The sequence below is a fragment of the Schistocerca americana genome, chromosome 2 (genome assembly GCF_021461395.2).
Source record: "Schistocerca americana isolate TAMUIC-IGC-003095 chromosome 2, iqSchAmer2.1, whole genome shotgun sequence".
Taxonomy (NCBI): domain Eukaryota; kingdom Metazoa; phylum Arthropoda; class Insecta; order Orthoptera; family Acrididae; genus Schistocerca; species Schistocerca americana.
Window position 1 is genome coordinate 804,059,464 of NC_060120.1, and position 12,411 is coordinate 804,071,874.

At 42.0% G+C, this 12,411-nt stretch overlaps 1 pseudogene; it reads right to left on the reverse strand.

Annotated features, from left to right (window-relative positions):
* Positions 1-8,987: 8,987 nt before the first annotated feature.
* On the reverse strand, positions 8,988-9,105 carry LOC124597000 (annotated as a pseudogene).
* Positions 9,106-12,411: the final 3,306 nt, after the last annotated feature.

The window sequence follows — 12,411 nt, forward strand, 5'->3', positions numbered from 1 at the left end:
ATAATATGTAACTAAAAGACATAGCATGTTACACACTGATGATATGATTCTAAGGGCATGACATGCTGATGGCATTCTGTTTGCAAGTACCTTTTTGTGTTCACACCACTTCAATGGGGGATCAGTATACATTGCTAGAAATTTTGCATTTGTTACACAGTCGATAGAGGTGCCATCTACATTTAATTTAACATTGTCATCTTTCCTCTTCAAACTGAAATTCATGGCATTAGTTTTCTTTATGCTCAATGTCACTTTATTACTTATTGACCAATCATAAACTTCCTTGAGAGTTTCATTTGCTTTCTCAGCAAGGAGTTCTGTTGTTTTCTCAGTGACTATAATATTGCTGTCATCAGCAAAGAGGATTTTTTCACCATTAGTAACACATTAGTCATTGATGTACATCAGGAACAGTATTGGTCCTAATATGCTACCTTGTGGAACCCCTATATTAATGTATTTTGGTTCCGATAAGTGTTTTACCAAATGTTTGGATCTATTTGAAGTACGTGTTACCTCTACTCTTTGTACCCTATCTGTTACGTATGATCGAAACCAGTCATTAGCTACCCCTCTTATTCCTAATGCTTCTAATTTATTTAATAGAATCTTGCGGTCAGCTGTATCAAACGCCTTAGAAAGATCCAAAATTATGCCTGTGACACACTCATCTTTATCAACAGCATCAAGTACAACTTTTGTGAATTCTACTATGGCTGACTCCTTATTTTTGCCACTTCAGGAACCAAACTGTGATTCGCTTCAATGATTCTATTTATACAGGTAATTCATTAATCTGTCTTTCATAATTGCTTCTATTACTTTTGAGAACACTGACAGCAGGGAAATGAGCTGGTAGCTTTCTATGTCTTCTGCATTACCTTTCTTAAGCAGGGGTACAACTCTTGCCTGTTTTAACTGCTCTGTAAATATCCCTTATGTGAATTATTCATTTATTATATTTATTAATGATCCTTCTATAATCCCTATACATTGTTTCAGTACACACACTGGTGCTTCATCTAAGCCTACTGACTTTTTATTTTTAGTTTTTGAATTGTTTTACTGACTTCATTCTCTGTGGTTGGAACGAACATTATTGTATTTAGGGCAACATTATTTACAGGTGTTATATTTGTTTGGGGGAATTTTTGCTGTAACTTCTCTGCAATACTTGAAAAATACTCGTTTCATAGTTTGCTACATGCTATGAATCATTTATTACTTTATCCCCCTCCCTTAACAGTATGTTATTCTGTGTTTGTTTGCCTCTCCCCATTTCCTTTTTTTATAACATCCCAGACTGCTTTCCTTTTATTCTCTGCATTATATACTTTTCTGTTATTAAATGACCTTTTTGCAGCAATCAGCAGCTTCCTATAGATCTTTTTGTATCTATGATAGAAATTTAAGAATTCTGGATCATTGCGAATGTTTTTCATGGAACTGAGGTGTTTAAGTGTTTGAGAGGACTTCTTAACAGCTGCTGTCATCTATCTGTTTTGTGAGATATTGATTCAGACATGCATACTTTTGGAACTGCCTTTTCAAAGTTCAATTTAAACAATGTGAAGAATTTAGAGAATTTCATATTCACAATGGTATCCTTATACACTTCATCCCAGCTTTGTTTTTCTAGTTCTTTTGAAAAATCTTTTATTTTGATTTCTGATAGATATCGTTTGTAGGCTTGTAGTTTAGGGAATGATTCGATGCCTGACTTTACTGTTGTTATTTGACAGAGATGGTCTGATAGTCTGAGATCTTTTACAGCTACATCACATTTTTCCCTGTCCATATTTGTGGCCACATGGTCAAATACTGATGAAGTCGTTATGGTAACCCTTGTTGCACTATTGATCAATAGGGACATGCCAAAACTTTGAAGGATGTTTATGAAGGTGCTGCTGGATTCATTTATGATGTTAGTGTTGATGTTAATGTCCCCACACAGAACTGTGTTGACCTTTGTACCCGAGACTTTATCTAAAACTTATGTTAACTTATCGAAAAGTGTCCATACTACCACTGGGAGATCTATACACACACAAAATTATTAATTTCTTGGTGATATGAAGTCCTATTAATTCAATATCTGATATTTCAAAGAGTTTCTCTTCACTTACAGTACTGAGGTCATGTCTTGATTTTTCTGATATAAATGTGTGATCCTCCACCCCTTGAAGTAGTTCTGCAGTAAGAGTTTGCCTTTTCATACAATGATAATACTACATGTTGGATTTCTGTGTCTCTACACCAGTGCTCAGTAATACAAATTATTGTGCTGTTCAAAGATTGGAGATAAACTTCTAATAGTTGTATTTTATTTTTCATTGATTGCATGTTTTGATGGAGGATTGTTAAGTCTGTGAAATGCCCCATGTTACTCTTTCTAATGGTTTGTTTTTCTTTGTGACTTTTGGTATATGTGATGTTTGAGGTGTTAAAATCTGTCTTATGAGTGATTGCTTCAGTATTTTTTAAGGTGCGGGAGATACTCTTTAAGCAAGGGAACCTGTCGTCTCGATTTATTCTAAAAAAGACCTACTTTTCCCAACTATGACAACAGGTATTTGACCATGAGTGGCCCAAGATCCACCCCCTATACTTTCATGAATCAGCTGCACCAATCTTCCCTTCCCAGTCCTGTTTAGGTATAGGCCATGCCTAGTGAAACTCCATCTGTTGATAGTCCTGACAGGCACCAGAGAAACATGAGCAATGTTGGTGTCCTCATAGCCATCCCTAACCCCACATTTATCACCTCACAACTCCATCAAGGTGTTGTCGATCATGACGCCAGAACAGCTCAACAAAGTGTACATTGCTGCCATGAGTCAGGGAAGCTATCTTGTCCAGGTCACCACCTATGTCATATGCTCCATCCCTGTCCAAACTGTTTACCGCCCCAACCACTATCACTACATGGTTCTCTTTTGTAAAGTCCTTACATAAAGACCCTAGGTCCTCTATCACATGACTTAGCCCTGCATTTGAAGATACTGGTGGCCTGGTACGCTGCCCCTAAACTTTCCTGTAACTGAGGGCCTACATCTCTCCCATGGCTACTACCTAGCAGCAGCACTTTCTTCTTCCTAACACTTTGTACATTCCTAGGCTTCTTGGCCTCGGTTGAAGTGTGCTGCACATTTCCTGCTCCTCGTTCTTCCTGACACAAGAAAAGGAACAGCAGAGATAGTTATGATGCCCATTACCCAAACTTTCTTGTGTTCGATATCCAGTACTGTTTGATGCTCTTCCATCCAATCTAACCCTAGTAATACAGACAGATTTAATTTTTCCATAAGCAAAAAGCACTAGGAGAAGGTATTATTACCTAAAGAAAACTATATTCCATTAATATAAATAATATTCACCCTGGATTGCGGCAGTGTGGGGTAGCTTTGATTTCCTTAAACAATGACCGATTTATCAAGCTCGCTCACTACCTGTATCTGAAGTAAAATTCACTATCTTCTGTCAGTTTGTCAACTAATAAGTCTTGGCAGGACCAGTCTAATACCATCTGGTTCTACGAGTAATTGCTCTCTCAGCATCCTTTCTTCATATAGGTGAACTTTTCTTGTATATTTGTATCCTCCATTATTACTATCCACTAGACCCGTGTTTTATCACTCGATATTACCCCCATAGTTCATTGCCACGTTTTTGTTAGCTTCCTCGCAGTTGTTGGTTATCATTTTTGGATTACTGTCCCTTCTTTCATTATATTATGGTACTGCGTTCACTCCTGGGCCTCATTTACTGGTGGGGCCCAGTAGGCCCCCTGTGGCAATTTCGGCTATAATTCCCATTATCCTGTGCACCATTTTGCGTTCTTCCATCTTCGCGACACGAGTAATTACATGTAGCTGCCTGAGGTGGTTCAGTAGGCCTTCACTGACTTTCAGGCCTTACTTACCAACCACCCCCTAACTTTGAGAGGCATGCGACATTATAAAACCTTAATCAAGTGTCCTCCACGACGCGTTGATTTAGAAATTTGTTTTGTCTTATGCCACTCGAAATACTTTCGATAATTTCCCCACTTCTTGTTATACGGTTTTGGGCCTGTCAGATCTAATACTAAGTTTTGGTGCTCCCCTTCCGAGAAAACTCGTTCCTTAAATGCACTACGGTATTCTCTCGAAGTCTCAGAATCATTTATGTTCAGTACCATTCAGTCAGAGGCTTCCACTTTTAAATACCCGACAAGAAAGAGAATTTTTCGTTTATCACCCAACAAAGTAGGCAAAGAGCCTTCAAACACTTTCAAAAAAGTTATCGAGTATATGTCCCAGTCTGTTATAAACTTCTGAACCGATCAGATGTATCTACATTATTCTGAAATCTTAATTCCTAACACCACTCATTATATGGGCAGGCAGAGGATTCTTCACTACTGATATGTCTATTTCTTTCCCTAACCGGTTTGTGCACCCAAGTGGATTGTTGTCAGGAGATCAGTGGCTACCTTCCAACACTCCAACCTAGCGGGCATCGGCCATCATCCTCATTATCACATTCCCCCCATTATCTGCGCATTTCCCTTCTCATCCTAGCACACTGGACTCGCATTCGGGAGAGCGAGGGTTCAAACGAGCGTCCCGCCATCCTGATTTAGGTTTTCTATGATTTCCCTAAATCACTTCAGGCAAATGCCGGGATGGTTCCTATGAAAGGTCATGGCCGACTTCCTTCCCTATCCTTCCCTAATCCAACGGGACCAGTGACCTCGCTGTTTAGTTCCCTCCCCCCAAATCAACCTTTCTCATTGAGAGCAAGCATACCCGCAGAACTCCGTCCCAAAAGACATCCGCTTCAGACTGAGACAACCGTTCCCAAGCTTATTTGTTCCCAGTCTACTCGTTCTATCACTCGACCTTCTCCCTCAAGTTTCCGCTTCTTACCATGGTATGGATTATTCACATGGCGTATGACCACACTATAAAGTACTAATCCAGCTAACTCAGGTCCATCCCCACTGAGACTGTAGCTCAAGTGGCCCTTCCACGTTTCCACTACATAAATCAGAGCTCTAACTCTTGATTCTCTCTTTTGCAGATCTACACTCCTCGATGTGAGATACCAGCATAGTCCATATTACTAAGGGCGTTCCATAATAATGCATCTCATTTTTTTCTCAGTTAGTTTCGATCGGAAAAATGTGGAATTTGTTGTGGGGTATCATGAAACTTTCCGACTTTTGCCCCTATAGTTTATGAAATTACTCTCATCCCAATGATCGACGGATCAAAATCAAACACCTCGCTACACAACTGGACATCTCTGTTGGTAGTGCTGGTACACTCGACCACCAGTTGGGGTACTCAAAGGTTTGTGCCCAGTGAGTTCCTAGCCGAATATCAGAAGATCACAAAGAGAAAAGAAGCACCATCTGCGAGTAATTCCTTGCCCCTTTTGAAGCTGATCGTGACTTTTTTTTGTAAAACCTCGTCCAGGTTCAAAATGGTTCAAATGGCTCTGAGCACTATGGGACTCAACTGCTGTGGTCATAAGTCCCCTAGAACTTAGAACTACTTAAACCTAACTAACCTAAGGACAGCACACAACACCCAGCCATCACGAGGCAGAGAAAATCCCTGACCCCGCCGGGAATCGAACCCGGGAACCCGGGCGTGGGAAGCGAGAACGCTACCGCACGACCACGAGATGCGGGCCCTCGTCCAGGAAATTAAATTTCATCACTTTGAACCGGAAACAAAACGGCAATCAATGGAGTAGTGCCACACCACCTCTCCTCTGAAGAAAAAGTTAGAAGTTGCACCATCAGTGGTTAAGTCATGGTGAGTACCTTCTGGGACTCTGAACGGGTTATTGTGCTTTATATTCTCCCTAATATTCTCATCTCTAAAGTGTATTGTGGTACTCTTAGGAAATTAAAGAAACGACTTCAGCATGTTCATCGCCACAAAAATGTAAACGAACTTCTCCTTCTCCTTGAGAATGCAAGGCCTCACACACCAAGAGGAGTTCACAAAACATCAATGGTCACCTCTTCCTCATCCCCCTACAGCCCACATCTCGCACCTTCTTTCTTCCATCAATTTGGCCCAATGAAGGACGCGCTCAGTGGGAAGCAGTACATAGATGATGGGGAGATTATTGTTGGAGCAAGACCTCAGCTCTGACGTCGACCAGTAAAATGGTACCACATGGGCATACAGGCCCTCCCAGTAAGGTAGCCTAAGGTCATCATATTAAACGGTGATTGTGCTGAAAAATAAGGTTTTTTAGCCAAAAGAGTAGAAAATTATATGGTCTTCAGAAATCCTGAATAAAATCAACTGGCTATTAGAATTACTTATTGAACACTGTTCAAATCCTTTTTATCCAATACTAAACCCACATTTCCCAAAACCTAATTCCACAGTTCACCTTGTACGGAAGTGATTTTCTCATGTTGAGTGCTGATTAAACTGCTGAGTAGTTCCTAATCGACCACACAGCTTTCAACGATGAGTACAGTACCCTCAGATGATCACTTGATCAACTTCATCACCACTTGTCTCCATTGTGACAACAAAATATTAATTCACTACACTAATTCAAAGACTGAGATTTCATGCTCTCCCATTCGTCATTAATGTATACTGCACAACAACAACTCTGTTAAATTACTATTATGTTGTCCACCTATTGTCTGTACAAATAACTTGGTTGGTAGTCCATTTGGATTTCCTCACACTCCTCCTACACGCTGCAATGGAGGCTGTGAGGAAGCAGTAGTAGCAGCTACAGCAGTGATGGCAATAGCAGCAGGAGCAGTCACGTTGAATGCTACCAGGGAGCGACAGCAGCAGCAGCAGTAACCATTTCAGTGCTGCGAGGTGGCAGCAGAATGAACTGCAACAGCAGCGACAGTCAGGGCCCACAGCAGCAGTAGCAGTTGCAGTGGTTGCAGTAGGTGGCAAGAATAGGAACTGCAGGAGTGGCAGTGGCAAGGGACGGCAGCAGCAGTCGAAGTCGTGGCAACTGGCGCCAGCAACAGAAACCACAGCAGCGGCAGTAGCCAGTGACAGCAGCAGCAGTGGCAGCTGCTGCTACAGTGGGAGTCATCTGCGGAAGCCACAGTGGTGACAACGGCCAGGAGAGGCAGCTGTAGCAGCAACTGCTGTTGTGGCAGCTGGGGGCAGCAGTAGCAGCAACCAAGGCAGTACCGGCGGCCAGGGGGCAGCAGCAGCAGGAGAAGCAACCGCATTTGTGGGAGCCACCGGGGTGGGGGGAGGGGGGCAGGAGCAGCAGCAACCAAAGCTGCAGTGCCAGCCGGGTGTGACAGCAGCAGCAGCAACCAAAGTGGTGGCGGCAGCTGGGAGATGGCAGCAGTAGCAGCAACCACAGTTGCAGCAGCCGAGGGCGACAGCAGCAAAAATATTGTGGCAGTGGCAGCAACTACTCATTGGCCATGGCCTACAACAATCATTACAGCAGCAAGTGCAGCAGTGGCAGAAACAGCAAATACTGCAAGAAAATAATCAGCCAGGGCAAGAACAACTATCAGCAATAGTTGATTCCTATCGAGCTCTGGGCCACTATCTCGACCCGTCCCTCCTTTTGTTTAATTTCTTTCCATGCACACACTGCTTCTTTTCCAATGGTCACATCACAGACGCCAAATATGTGATGCCTTCAACTTCGATATACAGCTAAGGTATCATTAAACCTCGTTGGAAGTGTGTTATTGGTGCATAAGAGACAAAAAGGTACAGCTATAAGGCAAGAAAGCGCAGTGAACAGGAAAAACTCTTCCTTATCCTGCCCTCCATCAAGTCTCTTTCTCTATACCAAAGCAATCATGTTGCATAAATCCACATAATTTCATAGTTTGTGCCACTTCAAAAATCTCATGCATAAATTTCGCTAACATCGAAATAGTTATTTGCTTCATAACTTTTATCGTATCAGTTTCCTTCTGCATTTTCATCGAAGAATTCAGTATTCAACAGTTTAATAAGGAAAGGAAATCTGTAGTAATATCTCACCTCTCTTCCAAGCTCAGAAAAAGATCAACAGTTTACTCTATAACATTCTACATATGGACTGCATTTCGATTAGAAAGCAGCAGCTTTAACTTGTATAATTCTTTATTACACTGAAGTATCCACGCAGATTAGCTTCTGAACATTCCATTCCTGCAAGCAGTGACACATTCCTTTCCATTTTAACTTCTAAGTTAATAATTTAACAATTATTAACGATAAAGCAGGGCCCTAAAATCTTTTATGATTCACAACAAGACATACCATCCACGTGACACGCCGAATTATTCTAGTCGCATAATTATAGAAGCATTCTCTTTCCAGCTACTATCCCTAATTCATTTGCTCGTTAGTGTAATACTGTAGGCAGTTGGACTGTAGGATGATAGTGTTAACTGAATATATCTTTACGCAAATCCGTTTCTCGCGCTGTTTGATGTAATAAAATACTTTCGGGTTTCCTGTCACGTCAATCTGCTGTGCATCCGCAACGTTTTGGAAGGCGTGTTCTCTTCTTCCATCTTCTGGCGAATGTGGGATCCGCACATTTCGACGGAACATGGAAGCAGAGAAGATGCCTTCCGAAACGCTGTTGACGTACTGCGGATTGACGTGGCAAAAAACCCAGTAAGATTTACTAAATGGATCCTATCGCTTTTCGATATCAATAACAACAGGCTCTAAATCCACGAAGTGCCTAACGCTGTTTGCTAATTGTATTAAGTGCTTTGGTTAGTTGCGAATTAAAGACAATTTCTGTAGATGATTTATTTATATAAAAAAGCACTCCGTCTTCAGGCCACGAGTGACCTACCGGGACCATCCGACCGCCGTGTCATCCTCAGTGGAAGATGCGGATAGGAGGGGCGTGGGGTCAGCACAGCACTCTCCTGGTCGTTATGATGGTATTCTTGACCGAAGCCGCTCCTATTCGGACTAGTAGCTGCTCAATTAGCATCACGAGGCTGAGTGCACCCCGAAGAATGGCAACAGCGCATGGCGGCCTAGATGGTCATCCATCCAAGTGCCGACCACGCCCGACAGCGCTTAACTTCGGTGATCGCACGGGAACAGGTGTATCCACTGTGGCAAGGCCGTTGCCGATTTATTTATATAGTAGCCTAAATTATCCGCTGATAATTGTTACAGATCACATATTGTTCATTTTATTGGTGTTTTATTAGCTTAACGTTTCTTAATTTTAAATATTTCATAAACGTGTCAAAACCCTTCCATCTGATGTATAACATGGATGAGACAGGTGAAATATCCTCAGACTTCAAAAAGAATGTAATAATTGCAATTCCAATGAAAGCAGTTGCTGGCAGATTAGTAAATTACCGAACTATCAATTTAATAAGTCATGGTTGCAAAATACTAACACGAATTCTTTACAGAAGAACGGAAAAATTGTTAGAAGCCGACCTCGGAGAAAAGTTGGAACACGCGAGGCAATACTGACCTCATGACGTATCTTATAAGGCTGGTTAAGAAAAGGCAAACCTACGTTTAAGCATTTGTAGCCTTAGAGCAAACTTTAGACAATGTTGGCTGCGATGCTGTTTCCGAAATTCGGAAGGTAGCAGGAGTGAAATACAGGGAGCGAAAGGCTATTTTCAACTTGCACAGAAATCGGACGGCAGTAATAAGAATCGAGGAAATGAAAGTGAAGCAGTGGTTGAGAAGGAAGTAGCCTATCCTCGATGTTATTCTATCTGTACATTGAACAAATAGTAAAGGGAACCAAAGAATAATTTTTAGTAGGAATTGCAAGTTCAGGGAAAAGAAATCAAAACTGCAAGTTTTGCCGATGACAGTGTCATTCTGTCAGAGACAACAAAGAGCTTGACAGACCAGTTGACCGGAATGAACAGTGTCTTGAAAGGAGGATATAAGATGAACATCTACAGAAGCAAAACGAGGATAATGGAATGTAGTCGAATCAAATCAGGTGATGCTAAGTGAATTAGATTAGGAAACCAGACACTTAATGTAGTAGATTAGTTTTGCTATTAGGACAGCAAAATAACTGATGAAGGCGGAACGAGAAAAACATTTCTAAAGAAGAGAAATTTGTTAACATCGAATACAGATTTAAGTGCAAGGAAGTCTTTTCTGAAAGCATTTGCCCGGAGTGTAGCCGTGTATCGAGGTGTAACATAGACGGTTGGTTTGATGGTTGGTTGATTTGCAGGAGGGGACCAACCAGCGCGGTCGTCGATCTTATCGGATTAGGGAAGGATGGGGAAGGAAGTCAGCAGTGCACTTTCAAAGGAACCATCCCAGCATTTGCCTGAAGCGATTTAGGGAAATCACGGAAAACCTAAATCTGGATGGCCGGACGCGGGTTTGAACCGTCGCCCTCCCGATTGCGAGTTCAGCGTCTTAACCAATGCGCCCACTCGCTCTGTCATGGACGATAAACTGTTAAGACAAAAATAAAATAGTACATTTCGAAGTTGTATTGCTACACAAGAATGTTGAAAATCTGATGGGTAGAGAGGAGATACCGAATAGAATTGCGGAGACAAAAAATTTGTGGCACAACTTGACCAAAAGAAGGGATCGGTTGGTAGGACACACTGTAGATATTAAGGGATCACCAGTTTAATACTGGAGGGAAGTGTGGGGTGTAAAAATTGTAGAGGGAGACAAAGAAATGAATACAGTAAGCAGATTTAGAAGGATGCAGGTCGCAGCAGTTATTCGGAGATGAAAAGGCTCGCACAGGATGGAGTAACAAGGAGAGCTGCATCAAACCTGTCTTCGAACTGAAGACCACAACAACAACTTTACTACGCAGTCTCATATGTTACTAAAGTTTATATTACATTATTAATTCACGTATAAATCTTTTTCCCGAACCGGTCATGTCGCTTAGTGAGTAAATGAGCGATAAGGTTGGAGCTGTAGGTATTGTTGATGTATGTTCTAACAGAATTTCACTGAAATTTTTGTATACGGGCTGCGGGAACAGGAATACACAGGGAGTTTACGTAGATACAGCTGGATACAGAGATAAGTTTCGTGTGCTGTCAGTCCAGTTGCTATGGGTTTATTTATCACTTGTCATTCGTAAAGCTGAAGTTGTGCTTGAGTTTATACATTCGAATTCTTCATCTGTGTTTGCGATTTCTTAGACATTTCTACAGTATTGTACAAATGCTCTATGCGTATTTCCTAACCGCAAGGTTCAAAATGGTTCAAATGGCTCTGAGCACTATGGGACTTAACATCTGTGGTCATCAGTCCCCTAGAACTTAGAACTACTTAAACCTAACTAACCTAAGGACATCACACACATCCATGCCCGAGGCAGGATTCAAACCTGCGACTGTAGTAGTCGCGCGGTTCCGGACTGAGCGCCTGAACCGCTAGACCACCGCGGCCGGCCCTCAAGGTTCCGAATTCTACAGTGTATACCCGTGTTTTCACTAAATTGCATGAGATTTGTGCAGTGCCCAGCAGCCATATGTCGTCCGAACGCGCAAATGAACTGAGTGTGGGTAATGTGTTCCATATACAAGAATATAGCGGACGCTATGTATGTACGGCCTCTAGCCCGTCTTTTGCACCGCATTCAACACCTTCTAGAAGTAGATGAGGCTGATGAATGTAGCAGATTATAATTTTTTCGTTGGCTGCTTGCAAATGGCCGAGTAATGGATAAATGCTGTTTACTGATTAGGCCACTTCACTCATGATGGTTTCAATAACACTCGTGACTCACATCGACGGTGTGACGAAAACCCACATGTTTCTGAAGAGACACATTTTCAAGAGCCCTTGACTGTAAATGCGTGGTCCGGGATGATAACGAGTGAGCTGACTGGGCCTGTTACCATATTGTCTCACAAGGCCCGTTATCTAGAGTTGCCTGAAAACAAGTTGCCTGAAAACATTCCCCTTGTGCCCCGATATCTAATTGTAACTGTCAAATCGTACACACGAGGGTTGCGGTTGTACACATGCTAACCCGTCACATATCACAAAATTTCTCCAAACGACTCCTGCCTGATTTCTTCTAAAGATGTCCGTTTTGCCGCAGATGACAGCACCAGGTCGTGGCTTCGCTGAGATGTTGTAACGCTGGTAGGCTAATATTGTAGGAGAGTGAGGACCTGATCTGCCCTAAAGAGCACATCAAACATTTTAAGGTGCGTCATGTTTTTTTTACGGTCTGTAAGTCTTGCCACAGTAGCGTGTCCAAAAATATTTATATCTGCTCTCCTCGATTACAGTGACACGTGTCACTTGCTGGTTCATTAATCCAATAACGCCTAACCACACTTTATAGTAATGTGACCATCCTTGGCGATACTTCAGCCAGTACCTATTCTTCTCTGCAGCGATTAGCTTCGGCCATCAGTTTCGTTCCCATCACATTTACTGATGTGATTTTCCATAA